General features: G+C 39.6%; 1 pseudogene; it reads left to right on the forward strand.

Annotated features, from left to right (window-relative positions):
- Nucleotides 1–12848: 12848 nt before the first annotated feature.
- The window catches only part of LOC102813153, a 77096-nt pseudogene continuing 68310 nt past the window's right edge, over nt 12849–21634 (forward strand).

The raw sequence follows: 21634 nt of genomic DNA on the forward strand, positions 1-21634 counted from the left end.
CACTAAAGAGGCAAAAACAAAATGGATGTCAGAAGATATTCTTAAACTTGCTTTCCAGCATAGAGATGCTAAAGCAAATTGAAGAAATGAGTAAGTAAAAGTGCTGAATAGAAAATTTCAAAGGTCAGCTCGAGAAGACAGATTCAAATATACAAAGACCTGGGGTTAGAAAACCAAAAGGGAAGAATATCCTCAGCATGTCTCAAGCTGAGGGAACTGAAGAAAAAATTCAAGCCTCAACTTGAAATATTGAAGGATTCTATAGACAAACTATTGAATAATGCAGAATGCATCAAAGAAGATGGAAGGAATACACAGAGTAGCTGTACCAAAAAGAAATGGTCAATATTCAAACATTTCAAAAGATAGTATATGATCAAGAGCCAATGATACTTAAGGAAGAGGTCCATGATGCATTGAAGGCATTGGAAAAGAACAAGGCACTACAAATTGATTGAATACAAATTGAAATCTTCCAACAAATTGATGCAGCACAGAGGCAATCACTTGTCTATGCCAAGAAATTTAGAAGACAGCTACCTGGTCAACTGACTTGAAGATATAGATATCTGTGACCATTCCAAAGAGAGGTAACCCAATGGAATGCAGAAATCATCAGACAATATCATTAATGTCCCATGCAAGCAAAATTTTGCTAAAGATAATACAAAAACTGCTGCAACTGTACATTAACAGAAAACTTCCAGAGGTTCAAGTAGGATTCAGAAGAGGATGTGGAATGAGGGATATCATTGCTGATGTTAGATGGCTGAAAACAGAGAATTCCAGAAAGATATTTACTTGTGCTTTATTGACTATGCAAAGGCTTGCAATTGTGTGGATCATGACTAGATATGGACAATATTGTGGTGAGTGAGTATAACCAAGTACAACCAACATCACATTTTCTAAAAACTAATCCTTCTTCTTTGAAATTCCTCATGGCACTTTCAATAACCTCTTATGCATGTGAAAGTTAGACAGTGAATTAGGAAGACCATAGAAGAATTGATGCATTTGAGTTATGATATCACAGGAGAATATGAAAAGAACCATGGTCTACCAAAAGAACAAACAGATCTTTTGTTGGAAGACATATAGCCATAGTGATCCTTGGAAGCCAGGATGGCCAGACTTCATCTCTCATACTTCAGACTAGTCCCTGGAGAAAGATATTGTGTTTGGTAAAGTAGAGGGACAGAGAAAATGAGATGGACTGGCACAGTGGCAGTAAAAATGGGCTCGGGCGCAGCAGTGATTGTGAGGTTGTCACAGTATTGGGCAGTGTTTCATTCTCTTGTGCATAGGATTGCTATGATTCAGTACTGACTCGATGGCACCTAATAATAACAACAACAACAACAGCCAAAGAAATAACCATAGTCTGGTAAGGGAAGAAGACGTAGCCATTTAGTCATTCATTCAAAAAATATTGAATGCCTATTCTATGTCAAAGGAGCTCTGGTAGTGTAGTGGTTACAAGTTGGGCTGCTAACCTCAAGGTCAGCAGTTTGAAACTACCAGTTGTTCTGAATGAAAGATGAGGCTTTCTGCTGCCATAAAGATTTACAGCCTGGAAACCCTATGTAGGGTTGCTATGAGTAGGAACCACTCCACGACACACCACCACCATTTTTCTAGGCTCTGAAGATACAGTGGAAAACCACCAGATTATGTGATAACTACTTAAACCCTGGTCCACAATGTCTTACATGGAGACAGAGGAGAGCATCACTTGGTTCAATATATTGGATGGCACCAGACAGTCAAGCACAACTTCCTGGAGAGGATGATGATGGATTTGAGTATTAAAGGATAAAAAATTATTAGCCAGGTGAAAAACAAATATGGGAGCCCCAGAATTTTGGATCTTGTACAAGGTGCCAGGTACCATACAAGGTGCCAGGTACCAGGTTCCTGTGTCCACCAGTGTATAAATCTGACTGTGAAAAGCAAAATCAGTGATTGCGGAAATCAATCCGGATACAGGACATTCCCAGCAACCCCTCACCCTGGGCGGAAATCAGAGGGTTGGGGCCACAGCCTGGCTGGTACAGTGAGTGACACAGCACAAAAAAAACCAAAGCTTCTGGAAAAAGAGGTATGACAGACTATATACCTTTCCATCCTTCTCTCCCCTGCCGCACCCTCACTGCCCAGCCTGGACACCTTCAGGTAGGTGGGAACACACCCCTAAAAGGGTCCAGCACCCACAATTTTCCCATGGCACAGGGAGGTGGTCACTGGAAGGAGCCCCATTGATCCCACAGACTGATCCTTTGGCGGCTTCTTATGACATCTGACTCTGGGACCCAGTCCTAAAGTTGACCTGGGCAGGACCCTTTATACCTGATTTACCTAGCAAGAAAAAAAGCAGGTTTGATCATATGGCTAAAACTTATGTGCAACTTGTGAAACCTCAATATAAAAGGCAAGAGACAATGCCAACTATTATATACAAGCATGCAGTTATTTTGAGAATTATGTTGTGCAGACACAGATACCTACCTGACCCTTAGAGATAAAAATTAGGGGACAATATTTCTTCCATTCATTTTGCAATATCTATCTGCACACCTCCACGGCAGTGACTAGGGGAGGGGCCTGAGCAAGTGGACATCCCCACACACCACTGGAGGTTTCTATAGTGCATGCACACTGACCTGCTCAGCAAAGGCTACTGGACAGTAGGCTGTGGTCCTATTCTTGTCTTTGAGTGGTGGCTTTTGTCTCTGCTTTTATATTGTTTCTATTTTTGGTCTCACTTTTTTCTGGGGGTGGGAGCTTTCTCCCCCTATGTTACCCAAGAAGAGACAGCAATCATGTCCATATACTCAAGCTACAAGCATACCCCATAATATCCCACCATCTGGACAGGAGCCACGACCAGCTGCTAGGCATTACATGTGAAAAGGGAAGCCTATCTCTAGGTCACATGCACCAGGCGACACTCAGTAAACTTAACAACACAGCTACATTCATTTAATCATTAAAAACTCACCTACCTACTGAAAATGTTCAAGAAAAGTCAACAAAAGTTCTCAGCACATGTCCAAAAACAGAAAAGAGTAACTGAGACAAATAAGATGGAGGCAGGCATAGACATCCCACTAGAACAAGAGCAGGCTTTGGATCTGCCTGAGTAGGACATTAGAAGGTTGATATGGAGACAAATTCAAATGCTCCACAGAGGGTTTGAGAAAAATAAGGAAGAAGTCAAGAAAGTGCTACAAGAGCAATCAAATAAGATAGATATAGCATTTGAAACAATTCAAAACCTGCAAAAAGAGTTCCAGATGATTAATAATAAAATATCAGAAATGGACAACACACTGAAAGGGCAAAGGAGTAGAATTGAAGAGATGAAAACCAGAACCAGTAAGCTGGAAGACAAATCTCTCAATACTGCTAAGATACAAGAGCAAGAAGAAAAAAAGAGAAAAAAAAAATCAGAAGAGAGTCTAAGATTCATGGTGGGTAACATGAAGAGGCACTGCAGAATAGGATGAATCACAGAGGTCCACAGAGGAGATAGTTGAGGAACTACTGGAAGAAAATTTCTCTAACAACTTGAAGGAAGAGCAGATAAACATTCAAGAAGATGAACGAACCCCAGGAAGGATAGACTCCAAAAGAAAATCACCGAGACATATCATAATCAAGCTCTCCAAAATCAAAGCTAAGGATAAAATCCTAAAAGCAGCCAGGGAAAAGAGAAGTGTTACCTACAAAATCAAGCAAACCAGCTTAAGCTCTGACTTCTCAGCAGACACCATGCAGGCAAGAAGGCAATGGGGGGACATATATAAAACCCTAAAAGAAAATAACTGCCAACCAAGAATCATCTATCCAGCAAAACTGTCAGTTAAATACAATGGTGCAATCAAAATATTCCAGGATAAACAGAAGTTAAGAGATTTTGTCAAAGCCAATCATTCACTTCAAAATATCCTAAAGGGAGTTCTTTGGACTGTAAACCAACAAGAGCAGACAACAACCAGAGATTGGCAAACATGACAACATCCCCACAGAACTCAATCGACAGATAGAAGAATTCAGAGCAGAACAAAATTACAACAACGAATTCAGAGGACCTGTGAGGTCAATCAAAGATAAAAATATCAACAATGTCAAAGAAGGGAAAAACATAGGAACAGAGATTCAGGTGGTGAGGAGGTCATGTAGATTGCAGGATACAATAGACTATCTTAAATGCAGCGAAAAGTTAATAGACTACAGGCTAACCACCCCCCCAAATTAATACTACACAACTTACCATGAAAATGGAGATCCAGTCAGAACAAGGAAACATTGAAACTAAGAAGAAAACTGACAAGAAATAGCACAAAAAGCTGAACTCAGCACAAGAAAGAATACAGAACAAAGGAATGAACAATGACACAAAAATTAACATAATGACAGCAATTAATTCATACCTATTGATAATTACACTGAATATCAGTAGATTGAATGCACCAGTGAAGAGACAGAGAGTGGCAGAATGGATAAGAAAACAAAACCCTTCAATATGCTGCCTGCAAGAGACACATCTTACACACAAAGAAAAAAACGGGCTAAAAGTTAAAGGATGGAAAAAATTTACCAGGCTAATTGCAATAAAAAATGACCAGGAGTGGCAATACTAATCTTGGATAAAATAAATTTTAGGCAAAACCACCATAAGAGATATAGAAAGACACTATCTCATGATTAAAGGGACAATTGAGCAAGATGAATAACCATAATAAGTATTTACGCTGCCAATGAAAGAGCATCACGATATATAAAGAAAATCCTACTAGAATTGAAGAAAGAAATAGACAAATCTACAATTATAGTGAGAGATTTTAATATGCCACTTTCCAAAAGGGAAGAACAACCAGAAAGAAAGTTAGAGGGAACTAAATAGCACAATCAACCAATTTGAACTCATAGATGTGTACAGAGCATACAACCCAACAACAGCATAATACACATTCTTTTCGAGTGTACAAGGAACATTCTCCAGAATTGACCATGTGTTAGGTCACAAAGCAAGCCTCCATAAATTTACAAACATCAAAATGCTACAAAGCATCTTTTCAGACCACAATGCTATAAAACTAGAAATCAACAACAACAACACCAAGAAAATAAAGTTGAATACATGGAAACTGAATAACACCCTGCTGAAAAGCAACTGGATAATAGAAGAAATTAAATGTGAACTCGCAAAGTTCCTAGAAACAAATGAGAATGAAAACACAGCATACCAAAGTTTTAGGGACACAATGAAAGCGGTTCTGAAAGGAAAATCTATTGCAATAAATGTGCACATCCAAAAAGAAGAAAGAACCAAAATTAACACATTAACACAGCATCTACAACAACTAGAAACAGACCAACAGAGGGAACCTACAACCACCAAAATAAAAGAAATAATAAAGGTTAGAGCAGAAATAAATGAGATAGAAAACAGAAAAACTGTAGAAAGAATCAACAGGACAAGAAGTTGGTTCTTTGAAAGGATTAACAAAATTGACAGACCGTTGGCAAACCTAACAAAAGAAAAGAGGGAGAAGACACAAATAACACGCATTAGAAACCACATGGGTGATCTCAAAACAGAACAAAAGGAAATCATAAGGATAATAACAGAATACTATGAAGATTTGTACTCAACCAAATTTGAAAACCTAGAACAGATAGATACATTGTTAAAAAAACATGACCTACCTAAACTTACACGGAATGAAGTAGAAGACTTGAACAAACCCATAACAAAAGAAGAAATTGATAAGATAATTTTAAAACTCCCAATAAAAAGAAGACCAGGTCCAGATGGCATCATGGGTGAGTTCTATACAACATTCAGGGAAGAACTGTCACCAATTCTACTCAAATTATTCCAGAAGATAGAGGAGGATAGAAAACTTCCTCATACATTTTATGAAGCAAGCATAACCCTTATACCAAAACCAGGGAAGGACGTCACTAAGAAAGAAAATTATAGACCAATATCCCTCATGAACATAGATGCAAAAATTCTCAACAAAATCCTAGCCAACAGAATCCAGCATATATATAATATATCATGACCAAGTAGGATTCATATCAAGAATACAAGGATAGTTCAACATCAGAAAAACAATCAATGTAATCCACCATATAAATATGAAAAAAAAAATAAAAGAACCACATGATCATACCACTTGATGCAGAAAAGGAGTCTGACAAAATCCAACATCTATTCCTAATTAAAACACTCAACAAAGTAAGAATTGAAGGGAAATTCCTCAGGATAATTAAGAGCATATATACAAAACCGCCTACATTACTCTCAAGAAGAGAAACTGAAAGCCTTCCCCTTGTGAAGAGGAACCAGACAAGGATGCTCTTTGTCACCACTCCTATTCAATATTGTGCTGAAAGTCTTAGTGAGAACTACATGGCAATATAGGGAAATTAAAGGTATCCAGATTGGCAAAGAGGAAGTAAAACTCTCTCTATTTGCAGATGATATGATCCTATACATAGAAAACCCCAAAGACTCAGTAAAAATGCTACTAGACCTCATTGGCAGATACAGCAAAGTGGCAAGGTATAAGATTAACATACAAAAATCAGTTGGATTCCTCTATAGTAACAATGACAGCATTGAAAAGGACATTAGGAAAGCAATATCATTTATAATAGCTGCCCAAAGGATGAAATATTTAGGAAGAAATGTAACCAGAGAAGCAAAGGACACTACAAGAAACCAAAAGAGACTTGCAAAACTGGAAGACTATAACCATGCTCCTGGATAGGAAGACTCAACATTGTGAACATGTCAATATTGCCCAAAGCAATTGCAATCCCAATCCAGATTCCAAGGACATTCTTCAAAGAGATGGAAAAATCAATACAAACTTTATATGGAATGGAAAGAGACCCAGGATAAGCAAAGCACTGCTTAACAAGAAGAACAAGGTTGGAAGTCTCTAACTCCCTGACTTCAAAATTTACTATACGGCTACAGTGGTCAAAACAGCCTGGTACTGGTACAATGAAAGAAAGATACATTGATCAATGGAACAGAATTGAGAATCCAGAAATTAACCCATCTACATGTAGCCAACTGATTTTCGACAAAGTGACTAAGCATATTGCATGGGGAAGAGATAGTCTCTTCAGCAGATGGTGCTGGCACAACTGGAAAGCGATATGCAAAAGATTGAAACAAGAGCTTTGCCTCACGCTTTATATAAAAACCAAAACAGCATGGATTAAAGACCTAAATGTGATCCCAGAATTTTAAAGACCATCAATGAAAGAACAGGGACAAATGTGAGGGCTCTAATACAGGGCATACACAGACTACCAAACATTTTGAAAAGTACACAAACAAAAGTGGACAAAATAGATGATTGGGACATATTAAAAATTAAAAACATGTGCATCAAAAGATTTCACCAAAAGAGTAAAAAGGGAGCCCACAGAATGGGAAAAAATATTTTGTAATGACTATCAGAAAAGGGACTCATTTCTAAAATATGTAGGAAACTACAACACCTCTACAAGACAAAGACAAATAACCCAATTAAAAAATAGGCACAGGACATGAGCAGACACTTCATCAAGGAGTAGATCCGGGCAGTCAACAAACGTAGGAAGAAATGTCAACGATCACTAGCCATTAGAGAGATGCAAATCAAAATAACAATGAGATATCATCTCACACCAGCAATAAGAGCAAAGATAAAAAAAAGTAGAGGACAATAAATGCTGGAGAGGATGTGGAGAGACTGAGACCCTCCTACATTGCTGGTGGGATTGCAAAATGGTCCAACCACTCTGGAAAGCAATATGGCACTTCCTTAGAAGGCTGGAAATAAAGATACCTTATGATCTAGCAATTCCTCTACTTAGCATTTATCCACAAGAAATACGAGCCATAACACGAGTAGATATATGCACACCAATGTTCGTAGAAGCACTATTTACAACAGCAAAAAGATGGAGACAGCCTAAGTGCCCATCAGCTGAAGAATGGATAAACAAATGTTGGTACATACACACAATAGAATAATATGCTATCACATATTGTTGGTACATACACACAATGGAATAATATGCTACCACAAAAGAATAACAAGGAAGCTGCAAGCCCCCGCATAACATAGATGAACTGTGAGGACATTATGCTGAATGAAATTAGTCAGTCACAAAAGGAGAAATAGTGCATAGGAACATTATTGTAAAAAGATTAAGAAAAAACACCCATACTAAAAGGGGAAAAAATTTATTTGCTGGTTATTAGAGTATATGGGGTGGGGTGAGTGGAGGGAAGGGAAGGTAGAGCACAAGGTAAGGAATAGTCACAGGATAATTTGGGTGCTGTGGGGGAAAATACACTAGAAGGGGAAGAGGAATGGAAGAACAAAGCAGAGGGGAGACCAATTAGACAGGTTTGCATGGGCTAAGTGAGGCAGAGGTAAATAATGATTTATGCATAACCTTGGAACAACAGGACTCTGGGATACAGGGATTAAGGCATGGTATGAATGGGTAAAAGAGGGGAAATAATGTTAAGATACTTGGTTGTCTTTTGAATCTTGGTTTTCCTTTCCTACTATTGTAAAATTGACTCTTGAGGGGGACAGAAAGGAATAGCCAGAAACATCACCATAGAAAGCTTATAAGTCCATCTTCAGCCTATAAATGATTGGAATACCTAAAATGGGGCTAGAACTTGCCCAGTGAAGGAGGATTCCTGTGAAGCTTTTATATTGCATAAAACCATAGGTGGAATCCTGATTCTCATCCAGAACATTTTGAGGTGGGAAATTTCCACTGAAAGGACAAGCAGACCAGCCTGGAACACATAGAAGAAACAGAAGATATTTCTTGAAAGAAAGACCAGCAGGAAATATAAAAAATAATAAAGGCAGTCTGAAGGACTACTACAAGAACAAACAAGTCGTTTGCCCAGGAGCCATCAAGGCACATGGTCAGGCCTTCTCAGGGCAAACCCCCTTCCAAGACTCAAGGGGAATACATGAGCAGTCATGTGATCTTGCTGCTGAGCACATTGGTCACTGATAAGGGAATTGGGAGGAAAACAGCAATGAAGTTGTGAGCTAAGTCTGACCACATTCAATAGGCTCCTGTGAACCCAGGTTGAGACCTGGTTGGCCAGCAGTATGGCAAGAGCTGGGGACTCCTAGGTCTAAAGACAGTGACATGGCCATAGAGGAAAAGAGCAGAAAGTGAAGCATCCAGCTGATATGAAGTGAGGGGAGATGCACAAGAACACCCATACTTGCAAATAGTATCCACTTGACCTGGCTTCAACGGCTGGATGATCAGAACTTGACTAGAAGAAAGAAGAGGAAAAAAAGAGTAATCTGCTTGTGGATGTAGTAACTCAAAAGAAGGAACAAATATTTATAGTGAGGGTCATTCCCACCCTCTCAGTAGACAGGGTTGACAGGGATGGGCAACTTAGAAATTGGCTACCCAAAATGGAGGGGACTAAAAAGTCAAAAAGTGACTGACTTACAAGCTTTCATGAGGGAGACTAATTTAAGAGGATACGAGGGAAGGTAGAATGTTCACTGAGTGGTTTCCAACCAGTCTGGATGGGTCTGGTCAAAGGAAATGAGGTTAGTACTTGTGGTTCAATAGTAAATAATTGCTATCAGGACTGATTGTGAGTGTTGCAAATGTAAATGTAGACATTTTGTAACAAAAGGAGGGGAGTGGCTGATCTTGCAGTCCAGGAGTGGAGGACCTTGGGACCATCAAGGGAGAAGAGCGGAGTGCAGGACCCTATACAGAGAAGCAGCAACACCAGAGATGGAGGTAGAGACGATGACATGGAGAGATGGAGTGGCTGGGGACTCTGGACTCTGGGAGGGAGAGTGTCTGTGTGTTGATGACCAGGGGGCAGGCTTGTGGGGTGTACTCTTTGGCTGGTTAATGATGCATGCAGGGAATTGTAATCATTGCAATGAAATGAAATTAGATAGGATGAATGTAAAACTAATGTTCTCCCATGTAAACTATCACATAATTCACAATAAAAACTTTAAAAACAAAACCAATATAGGCAGGATTTTCCAGGCAAAGAGCATGAGTAATGATATGCAGTTGTGATATCTTAAATTGTGAAATGGAACCTATTGGGAGATGACATTGGAGGAGGAAAAAAGAGCAAGGTCATGGAAGGTCTTGATTTTTATGCTGAGGAGATTGTGTTTTATCCTGTGATATCAGATGTTAAATATGGACTGTGTGTAGGACATTATGCTAGATACACAAAGGTACAGATAGAAATGACTTGCTGTTTCTGCCATTGAAAACTTTTCCATTTTTCTGTGATGATAGTATACAAGGATAAACATAGAAAGAGCAGAACAGCTCATGCTACATGCCAAATGAAGAGGAATAATGTACTCTTCCAAGGAACAATTATCTAAGTATATAAGATGGTGCATCGGGTAGACTTGCAGTGAGGAGCTCCATCACCAACAACACAGAATACCGGACCAAGCGGGCTCAAGGGATGGTGCTAGAACACCACACCACATATAAAAGAATATTTAGAAGATTAGAAGAATTACAGCTAGGGGAATTTGTAGCAGAATCAAGAAATCCATTGCTTTCTAATTCAAGATGCTCAGCTACTCCTGGAGCCGGCCATCTTGGCAGAGACCAAGTGTGGGAAGAATCAAAACAGCCATGAAAGCCTGACAGAACCGCAGAGATACAGGTGTGGACATTCTTTTTTTGGTATTTGTTCATTGGTCTCTCGCTGTCTGCGCTTCTCCATTCTGGTGACTAGAGGGGATGCCTGAGTGAATGGACACCCCACCCCCACACTTGGAGGGTTCTACGATGCATGCGCACAGATCTCCTTGAAATTTAAAGTGACAGTTTCCACTTAAAACCAAATGGCCACCAATCTGCCAGTTTGTCATACTTTGGTGGCATGTGAGTTGCTGTGATTCTGAAAGCTATGCAACCGGTATTTTAAATACCAGCAGGGTCACCCATGGTGGATAGGTTTCAGATGAGCTTCACAGACTAGGAAGAAAGAGCGATGAACTACTTCTGAATCTTTAGTCACTAAAAATCTTATGAATAGCAGAAAAACATTGTCAGACATAGTGCCGGGAAATGAACCCCTCAGGTTGGAAGGCACTCAAAATGCGACAGGGGAAGAGCTGCCCCCTCAAAGTAGAGTTGACCGTGAGGACACGAATGGAGTAAAGCCTGTGGGAGAAAAGCCCGTGGGACATTCATTTGCTGATGGGGCACATGAAGTGAAACAGCTGTAAACATCCTTTGAAAATCGGAACATGCAATGTACGAAGTATGAATCTGGGAAAATTGGAAGTTGTCAAACGTGAAATGGAATACATAAACATCAATATCTTAGGCATTCGTGAGCTGAAATGGACTGGTATTGGCCATTTTGAATCTGACAACCACATGGTTTACTATGCCGGGAATGATACATTGAAGAGGAATAGTGTTGCATTCATGGTCAAAAAGATCATACCCAGATCAGTCATGAGGTACAATGCTGTGTCAGTGATAGGATAATATCCATGAGCCTACAGGAAAGCCCAGTTAATACCTCTATTATTCAAGTTTACACATGAACCACTAAAGCCAGTGAGGAAGAAATAGAAGAATTCTACCAACTTGGTCAATCTGAAATTGATCAAACATGAAATCAAGATGCATTGATCATTACTGGTGATTGGAATGCAAACGTTGGGAGCAAAGAGGAATGATCAGTAGTTGGAAAATATGGCCTTGGTGATAGAAATGATGCTGGAGAACACATGATAGAATTCTGCAAAACCAATGATTTGTTCATTTCAAATGCCTTCTTTAGACAGCATAAGAGAGGACTATACACATGGACCTCACCAGATGGAATACACAGAAATGGAATTGACTACATCTGTAGAAAGAGAAGATGGAAAAACTCCATATCATCAATGAAAACAAGGCCAGGGGCAGACTGTGGAACAGACCATCAATTACTCATATGCAAATTCAAACTGAAGTTGAAGACAATGAAAACAAGTCCACAAGAGCCAAAATATGACCTTGAATATATCCCACATGAATTTAGAGATCATTTGAAGAACAGATTTGATACATTAAACACTAAAGACTGAAGACCAGAAGAGTTGTGGGATGACATCAAGAACAACATACTTGAAGAGAGCAAAAAGTCATTGAGAAGACAAGAAGGAAGGAAAAGGTCAAAGTATATGTCAGAAGAAACACTGAAACTTGCTGTCCAGTGTAGAGATGCTAAAGCAAATGGAAGAAATGAGGAGGTCCAAGAGCTGAACAGAAAATTTCAAAGATCAGCTCAAGAAGATAAATCCAAATATTACAACAAAATGTGCAAAAATCTGTAATCAGAAAACCAAAAAGGAAGAACATGCTCAGCATTTCTCAAGCTGGGGGAAGTTAAGATAAAAATTCAAGCCTCAACTTTTGTTATTGAATGATTCTCTGGGCACAATTTCGAATGATACAGAAAGCATCAAGAGAAGATGGAAGGAATACACAGAGTCACTGTACCAAAAGGAAATGGTTAGTGTTCAAACATTTCAAGAGGTAGCATATGATCAAGAGCCAATGATACTGAAGGATAAAGTCCAAGGTGCATTGAAGGAATTGGCAAAGAACAAGGCACCAGGAATTGATGGAATAAAAATTGAAATCTTTCAAGAAAGTGTGGTGGCACAGGAGGCACTCACTCATCTCTGCCAAGAAATTTGGAAGACAACTATCTGGCCGACTGATGGGAAGAGATCCATATTTGTGCTCATTCCAAAGAAAAGTGACCCAACGGAATGCGGAAATCATCGGACAATTGCTTTGACATCCCACGCAAGCAAAATGTTGCTAAAGGTAATACAGAAATGGCTACAATCATACATTGACAGAGAACTTCCAGAGGTTCAAGCAGGATTTAGAAGAGGCTGTGGAATGATGGATATCATTGCTTATATCTGATGGATCCTGGCTGAAAGCAGAGAACATCAGAAAGATGTTTACTTGTGCTTTATTGACTGTTTGATTGTGTGGATCATGGCAAGCTATGGACAAATACTGCAAAGTATGAGTATTCCGGAACTCTTAATTGTGCTCATGAGGAATCTGTACATGGACCAAGAGACAGTTGTTCAAACAAAGCGTGGGAACACTGAGTGTTTTAAAATTAAGAAAGGTGTGCGACAAGGTTGTATTCTTTCACCATACGTATTCAACCTATATGCTGTGCAAACAATTCGAGAAGCTGGGGTCTATGAAGAAAAACATAGCATCAGGATTGGAGGAAGACTCATCAACAACTGTGATATGCAGATGATACAACCTTGCTTGGTGAAAGTGAAGAGGACTTAAAACATTTACTGATGAAGATCAAAGAGCACAGCCTTCAGTATGGATTACATCTCAATGTAAGGAAAACAAATATCCTCAACACCGGACCAATAAATGACATTCTTATCAATGGAGAAAAGATTGAAGTTGTTAAGGACTTCATTCTTCTTGGATCAACTATCAACACTCATGGAAGCAGCAGTCAAGAGATCAAACGACATATTGCATTAGGGAAATCTGCTGCACATGACCTTTTTAAAGTGTTGAAGAGCAAAGATGTCAACTTGAGGACTAAGGTGTGCCTGACCCAAGCCATGGTATTTTCAATAACCTCATATGCATGCGAGAGCTGGACAGTGAATAAGGAAGACAGTAGAAGAATTCATGCTTTTGAGTTGTGGTGTTGGAGGAGAATATTGAAAGTGCCATTTTGGAGGAAGTGCAGCTAGAGTGCTCCTTAGAGGCCAAGATGGCCAAACTTCGTCTCTCATACTTCAGATATATAGTCAGGAGGGACCAGTCGCTGGAGAAGGTTATCATGTTTGGTAAGGTGGAGTGTCAAAGAAAAAGAGGAAGACCCTCAACGAGATGGATTGGTCATCAATGAACTCAAGCGTGGCAACAGTAGTGAGGTTGGCCCAGGATCGGGCAGTGTTTTGTTCTGCTGTGCATAAGGTCGTTATGGGTTGGTACCAACTCGATGGCACCTAACAACAACAACATGGAAGAAATGACGTAAGTGGAAAGTCAGGGAGGGTTTCAATGGAAGGCAGGACATGAGTTGAGTCTTGAAGGACAAAATTATGTGAATTTAGCTAAGTAGGGCATTCAAACACATTCTGAGCATTTGTTTTCTCATATTTCCTACTAAAGGCTTTGTTAAATCTTTACAGTAGATTGCTTCTGATTATACAATTACTCTTAAAATTAAAATAACTGAGAATACTTGAATTTTGCATACAAATTCTCTTTTTATAGTCAGTTCTTTCAATATCTACATATTCTATAAACAATGTAAAAACAAATTCTGAGCAATTTGAACACCAAGGATACCAGAATGTAAGATATCTGAAGCCACAGGCTATATCTACATTATTTACTATCTTAGTCTTAGCACCTATCACAATGCCAGGATAATATTGGGCTTACAATAAATGATGTTAGTTGAATAAATGTATTGTCTCCCTTTTCATAGCAGTATCTATTTGTTTCCCTTTTCTCTTGATATGTAGCTTGAATATACCAGTTAATAATGTTATGTAGGTGGTAACAGATAGAAAAATAGAAAACAAAAGCACAAGGGATACCAGCAAGACAAGCTCAGATATATAGCAGAAGGAGGATCTGAGAGGGAAATGGAAAGAAAGAAATGAAAACACAGTGTGGGTAGCTGTAAATGTTAGAGAATTTCAACATATAAAAGAGTGCCTTGAGGCAATCCATGTATCTTACCAATTGCCCCAAGTATATAATGCACATTTCTCCAAAACTAGTCTTCTAGTGGGTTTTCATCTTTAGATTTTTTAATACCAGGCCAAGTAGAGGTTTGGTGTTGTTATTAGTCACTTAACACAGTCAATCTTGTCATCAGAACTGAGTGCTGAAGAAAAGAAGCATTGTCCCTTCACTCAGGGAATTTGCCTCTCCTATTCTTATGGGGGTGACAGTTATCAGTCCTCCAACCTCAGGAATTGCCAGTTTAATTATTAAATAAACAACAACACAGAAAGGAAACAAAATATTTCCAAGTAATTCCCTCTAGGATTGAGATTTTTGGGGGGTTATATGCAGTAATTAGGAGCTCTGGTAGCATAGTCGTTATGAATTGGGCTGTGAACATTAAGGCCAGTAGTTCAAAACTACCAGCTGTTTTCCAGGAGAAAGATGAGGCTTTCTGCTCCCATAAAGATTTATAGCCTCAGAAACCCTGTACAGGGTCACTGTGAGTCGGTTCCGACTCCACAGCACATAAACACCACCACCACCATGCAGTAATTATTTATTATCCATCCCAGAGTGGTTCCCCTTCAATCAAATGGAAATTTTCTTCTCACCTCCCATAATATAAAACTAGATCATTCCAAGGAGGCTTTGGCCAAAACAAATGTACCAATTCTTCCCCAAAATCAAATCAATAGATGGTTTGGGGATTAACCAATATTTGGGGTTATAAATTATTACCTATCCTATGCTTTTCTTCTAATCATGCTGAGAGTTCCCCGAAGGTAGAGGAGTGCCTTGATTTTCAGACTGCCATAACTTATGTGAGCTGAATGAAGTCCATCATTGTAGGGTCAACTTCTTAGCTTTCTCAGGGCCTCCTTCACTTCCTTGTTTTTGAGGCTGTGGATAAGAGGGTTACACATGGGAGTGACAACCATATACAGCAAGGAGAAGATTTTGTTGAGAGCCAGTGCTTGGCCAGCCAAGGGCACAGCATACACCAGGATCAAGTCCCAAAAAACAAAATCACAACAACTAGGTGAGAGAAGCAGGTAGAGAATGCCTTCTTCCTACCAGTTATGGAAGTCATATGCAACACTGTGGAAAGAATCCTCCAATAGGATGCTAGTGTTAGTCCAAAGGGGACCAGAGTTACCAATGCTGTTAGAGTTGTGCAGACCGAGTTGACTAGATGGGTATCTGAGCAGGAGAGCTTCTGTAGAGGTTTCAAGTCACAGAAGAAGTGGTCAATTTCATTGTTACCACAGAAGGTCAAGCTGGACACCATAGCAGCCTGGAATGCAGCTGCCACTGTGAATCCACTGACCCATGAACCAATTACTAGCCCCCCACACATAGTCCCATACATGAGTGTTGGGTAGTATAAGGGTCATATGATATCACTGCTAGAAGGTAACATTCAGTGCTGCCCGAGGCCCCAAAGAAGTAGAGTTGCATAATACAACCTACCATTGAGATTACATTTTTCTCTCTCAACAAGCCCACCAGCATTCTGGGTGCAATGTTGGATGTATAGCAGACCTCCATGCATGAGAGGTTTGCTAGAAAGAAATACACCAGGGTCTGGAATTCCCGCTGAGTGCTCACCAGGATCACAAAGAAGAGATTACCTGAAATGGTGGCCAGGAAGAAGAAAGGGCTCAAATTCTTGAAGTCTCTGAACCCTAGTATGATAAACTCAGTCACCATCATAGTGATATTTTCTGGACCCATAGAAGTCATAATGTCCAGAGGAAATGTCAGCCTCTCCATATGCTGTGTCAGGTCACTCTCCCATTTATATTTCTCACATAATCCAGTTTTATCAAGGATCTCTGGTAGCACAGTGGTTACGAGTTGGGCTGCTAACCTCAAGGTCAGCAGTTCGAAACTATCAGCCGTTCCAGGAGAGAAAGATGAGGCTTTCTGCTCCCGTAAAGCTTTACAGCCTCAGAAACCCTATGCAGGGTCGTTATGAGTTGGAACCAATTCCAAGGCACACCAACCACCACAACCACCACCATCAGTGGTTAGAGATCTGTGCTGATAAGGGTATTTTTTTGTGTGATGGTGCTCATCATATCCAGTTAAATGTACCTAAAGAAAATCTGCTTTACAAACACAAGCTATCCCTAACATCTGGTCAGGGTATGGTGGGATGAAGGAGATTAAATGGGAAAAGAAACAGCTCAGTGAAAACATATTCCAAAGAAAACAGCCCAGCATGCAGCCCTATGGTGACAAAAGAAAACCGCACTGAATCAATTCTGATTCATAGCAACCCTATAAGACAGAGTAGAACTACCCACAGGCTGTAAATCATTACAGAAACTGACTGCCACTTTCTCCTGTGAATTGGCTGGTGGGTTTTAACCACTGACCTTTCTGGCAGAAGTCAAGCTCTTAATCACTGTGCCACCAGTCTCCTTCAGTAACAAGTCAAGACTCCCAAATTCACATTCAAAGCAAACAGGTAGAGCACATGCTTGGAATCCTTCATGCTATTTTAGACCAAAGAAATCCCCAAAGAATATATTTTTTAAATATTAAAACAGCTCAAGAAATGTCAGGCTAGATATTAAATCATATTTATAATCTTCTGTGATCAGAGCATGCGATAGGGCTGAATTATCAGGACTGAAACAGAGAATTATTCCATTGGCATTACTAGGCCATCCGTACTTGTTTGATATCTACATTCCTGAGAGAACAGAATAGCAGCCTCTGTAGAAAAAGTTGATTCTGGAAAAGCAGGTAAAAACCCTAAAACAGAATAAGAGTTTCTTATTTTAAAATCTAGTCCTATGAAAAAGCTGGATTTTAGGTTTCTGGAGGAAAGTTCATTAACTGACATTCAAAACTGTTAGATTTACATAAAACATCTAAACACACACACAAGCAAACATATGCATGCAAATGCACATCCCTCTGGATCGGGATCTAGGTATTCAGGTAAAATCACATGTACATACAGAAAAGATACACATGCCATCGTCTTTTAAATCACTTTTTAAATTTGGGTTTCCAAAGCCAGCCTTCTAGATGGGAGATATGTGTTATTCAGCTATGCTGACATTAGGGAGGTAGTGGTCCAAATAACCAGTCTTTCAATACACATCATTAGCAATGAAAGAGAAAATAGCATGTCTTCTCATTCAATTTCACTATTGCTCTTTTTTGATGAGTTAGTATAACGGTTAAACACATGATCTCCAAAGCCAGATTTTTATTGTCAGGAGGGACCAGTCGCATATTTGGTAGGATGGTGGGTCAGAGAAAAAGAGGAAGACCCCCAGCGAGATGGATTGGCACAGTGGCAGCATCAATGGGCTCAAGCGTGGCACAATTGTGAGGTTGGCCCAGGATGGGGCAGTGTTTCGCTATGAGTCAGTACTGACTCGATGGCACCTAACAACAATTTTCATAAGCATTGATTGTAGATACAAGTGAAATGCAATCCTTGAAAACGTCTATATTTTCCGTTTATTGTGATGTTGTTTATTGGTCCAGTTGTGAGAATTTTTGTTTTCTTTACATTGAGTTGTAATCCATACTGAAGTGTGTAGTCTGATCTTCACCAGTATGTGCTTCAAGTCTTCTTTGTTTTCAGTAAGCAAGCTTGTGTCATCTGCATATCATCAGTTCTTAATGAGCCTTCCTCCAATCCTGATGCCACGTTTTTCTTCATAGAACCCAGCTTCTCTTATTAATTGCCCAGCATACAGACAGAGTAAGTATGGTGAAAGGATACTACCCTGGCACACACATTTCCTGATTTTAAACCACACAGTATTCCTTGGTCCTGTTTGAATGATGCCTCTTGGTCTACACACAGGTTCTGCATGGGCACAATTAAGTGTTCTTTGTGATTTTATCCATAATTTGTTGTCATCCACAAAGTCAAATGCCTTTACAATAAAGCACAAGCAAACATCTTCCTGGTATTCTCAGTTTTCAGCCAAGATTGATATGATGTCAGCAGTGATATCCTTTGTTCCATATCCTCTTCTGAATCTAACCTAAATTTCTGGCAGCTCCCTGTCGATGTATTGCTGCAGTTTTTTTGTTTTTTTTTTCATTTTCTTTAGCCAAACTTTACTATCATATGATATTAATGATACAGTTAAATGATTTCCACAGTCTGTAGGGTCATCTTTCTTTAGATTGGGCATAAAGATGTATCTCTTGCAGTCGATTGACCAGACAAATGTCCTCCAAATTTCTTGGCATAAACCAGTGAATTCTGTATCACTGTATTTCAGTGCTGTATCAGTTTGTTGAGACATTTCAAATGGTATTCAGTCAATTCCTGGAGTCTTGTTTTTCACCAGTGCTTTCAGTGTGGCTTAGACTTCTCCCTTCAATACTACAGGTTATTGAACATGCCACCTCTTGAAATGGTCGAATGTCAACCAACTACTTTTGGTACAGTGACTCTGTGTATTCCTTCCATCTTCTTTTGATTCTCCTACATTGCTCAATATTTTGCCCATAGAATCCTTCAATATTTCAAGTCAATCCTTGAATTTTTTCTTCAGTTCTTTCAGCTTCAAAAATGGTAAGCATGTTTTTCCCACTTAGTTTTCTAACTCCAGGTTGTTATATATTTCATTATAATACTTAACTTTGTCTCCTGAGCTACCCTTTGAAATTTTCTGTTGAGCTCTTTTACTTTCTCATTTCTTTTATTCACTTTAGCTGCTCTACATTTAAGAGAAAGTTTCAGAGTCTCTTCTGACATTCATTTTGGTCTTTTCTTTCTTTCCTGTCTTTTAATGACCTCTTGTTTTCTCCTTGTATGATGTACTTAATACTTTACCACAACTCCTCTGGTCTTCAGTCATTAGTATTCTATGTTCTTGAGATGGGCTCTAAAGTCAGGAGGGGTAGACAGCCACATTTTGGCTCTCTTAGACTTGTTTTAATTTACTTCAAATTGAACCTAAACTTGCATATGAGCAACTGATGGTTTGTTCTAGTCGACCCCTGGCCTTGTTTTGGTTGAGGATACTGAGCTTCTCCATGGTGTTTTCTTACAGATGTAGTCAATTTGAATCCTGAGTATTCCATTTGGTGACTTCCATGTGTACTGTCATTGCTTATGTACTTGAAAAAACATATTTGCAAGGAAGAAATCATTGGTATTAAATTATATCATGTGATCTACTTCATTTCTATCACTAAGGCCATATTTTCCAAATACTGATCCTTCCTTTTTGTTTCCAACTTTTTCATTACAATCACCAGTAATTGTCAGTGCAATTATCAATGTATCTTGATTGCATGTTTGTTCAATTTCAGACTGAAGAAGATGGTAGAATCCTTCGGTTTTTTCATCATTACCTTCAGTGATGTTGTTGTTGTTGTTAAGTGCTGTCAAGTCAGTTCCAACCCATAGTGACCCTGAACAGGGTTTCCGAGGCTGTAAATCTTTATGGAAGCAGAAAGCCTCATCTTTCTCCCGCGGAGCAGCTGGTAGTTTCGAACTGCTGACCTTGCGGTTTACAGCCCCATTCGTAACCACTACTCTACCAGAGTTCCTTCAGTGATAGGTGAGTAAATTTGAATAATACTTGTATTAACTGGTCTTCCTTGTAGGATTATCTTAAAATGTTCTCTGTGACTATACATGAGACACCATGCCTCTTTGTCATTCCTGGCAGAGTAAACCATATGATTATCTGATACAAAATGGCCAACACCTGATCATTTCAGTTCATTTATAATTAGGATATCAATCATTGTGTGTTACATTTCATTTTTTATGATTTCCAACTTTCCTAGATTCATACTTTGTACATTCCATGTTCTGGTTACTAACAGATGTTCATGGAAGCCAGAGTGCTCCATGGAGGCCAAGATGGCCAAACTTCATCTCTCATACTTTGGACATATTGTCAGGAGGGACCAATCACTAGAGAAGAATATCATGTTTGGTAAGGTGGAGGGTCAGAGAAAAAAAAAGAAGACCCCCAATGAGATGAATTGGCCAAGTGGAAGCATTGATGGACTCAAGCATGGCAACAATAGTGAGGCTGGCCCAGGATCTGGCAGTGTTTCATTCTGTTGTGCATAAGGTCACTATGGGTCGGTACCAATTCAATGGCACCTAACAACAACAACAACCTTTCAGATAGACCTTTTTTTTTTTTTTAAGTTTTTATTGTGAGGTTTACATTTCATTGCAATGATTACAATCCCCACCATGCATCATTAAATAACCAAAGGGTACAACACACAGGCCCGCCCTCTGGCCACCAGCACACAGCCCTTCTCCCTTCCTGAGCCCAGCCACTCCATCTGTCTCCATCCCTGCCATCACTGCCTCTCTGCTTAGGGTCCTGCTCTCTGTTCTTCTCAGCTGATGGTTCCAGGGACCTCCACTCCTGGGCTGCAAAATCAATCATTCTCCTCCTTTTGCCAAAAAAAAAAAAAATCTACCTCTATATTTCCTACCCTCACAGTCAGTCCTGATGACAATTATTCACTATTGTACCACAAGAGCCTTATCCCCATTTCCTTTCAACAGCCCGGTCCCAACAGATTAGAAATCATTCAGTGGTGATTCTACCTTCCCCCTCCTTGTCTGGAGCTACACTCCCTCTTGAAAGCTTGAAAGCTAGTCACATCTTGCCTCTATGTTGTCAGGTACCATCAAGTCGGAACCGACTCATAGCAACCTCATGCACAGCAGAATGAAACAATGTTCCATCCTGGGCCAAACCCACTACCGCTGCCGCACTTGACGCCATCAATGATGCCACCTGGCTGATCCATCTCACTGGGGGTCTTCCTCTTTTTCTCTGACCCT

This window comes from Chrysochloris asiatica, unplaced genomic scaffold (genome assembly GCF_000296735.1).
Source record: "Chrysochloris asiatica unplaced genomic scaffold, ChrAsi1.0 scaffold00051, whole genome shotgun sequence".
Taxonomy (NCBI): Eukaryota; Metazoa; Chordata; class Mammalia; order Afrosoricida; family Chrysochloridae; genus Chrysochloris; species Chrysochloris asiatica.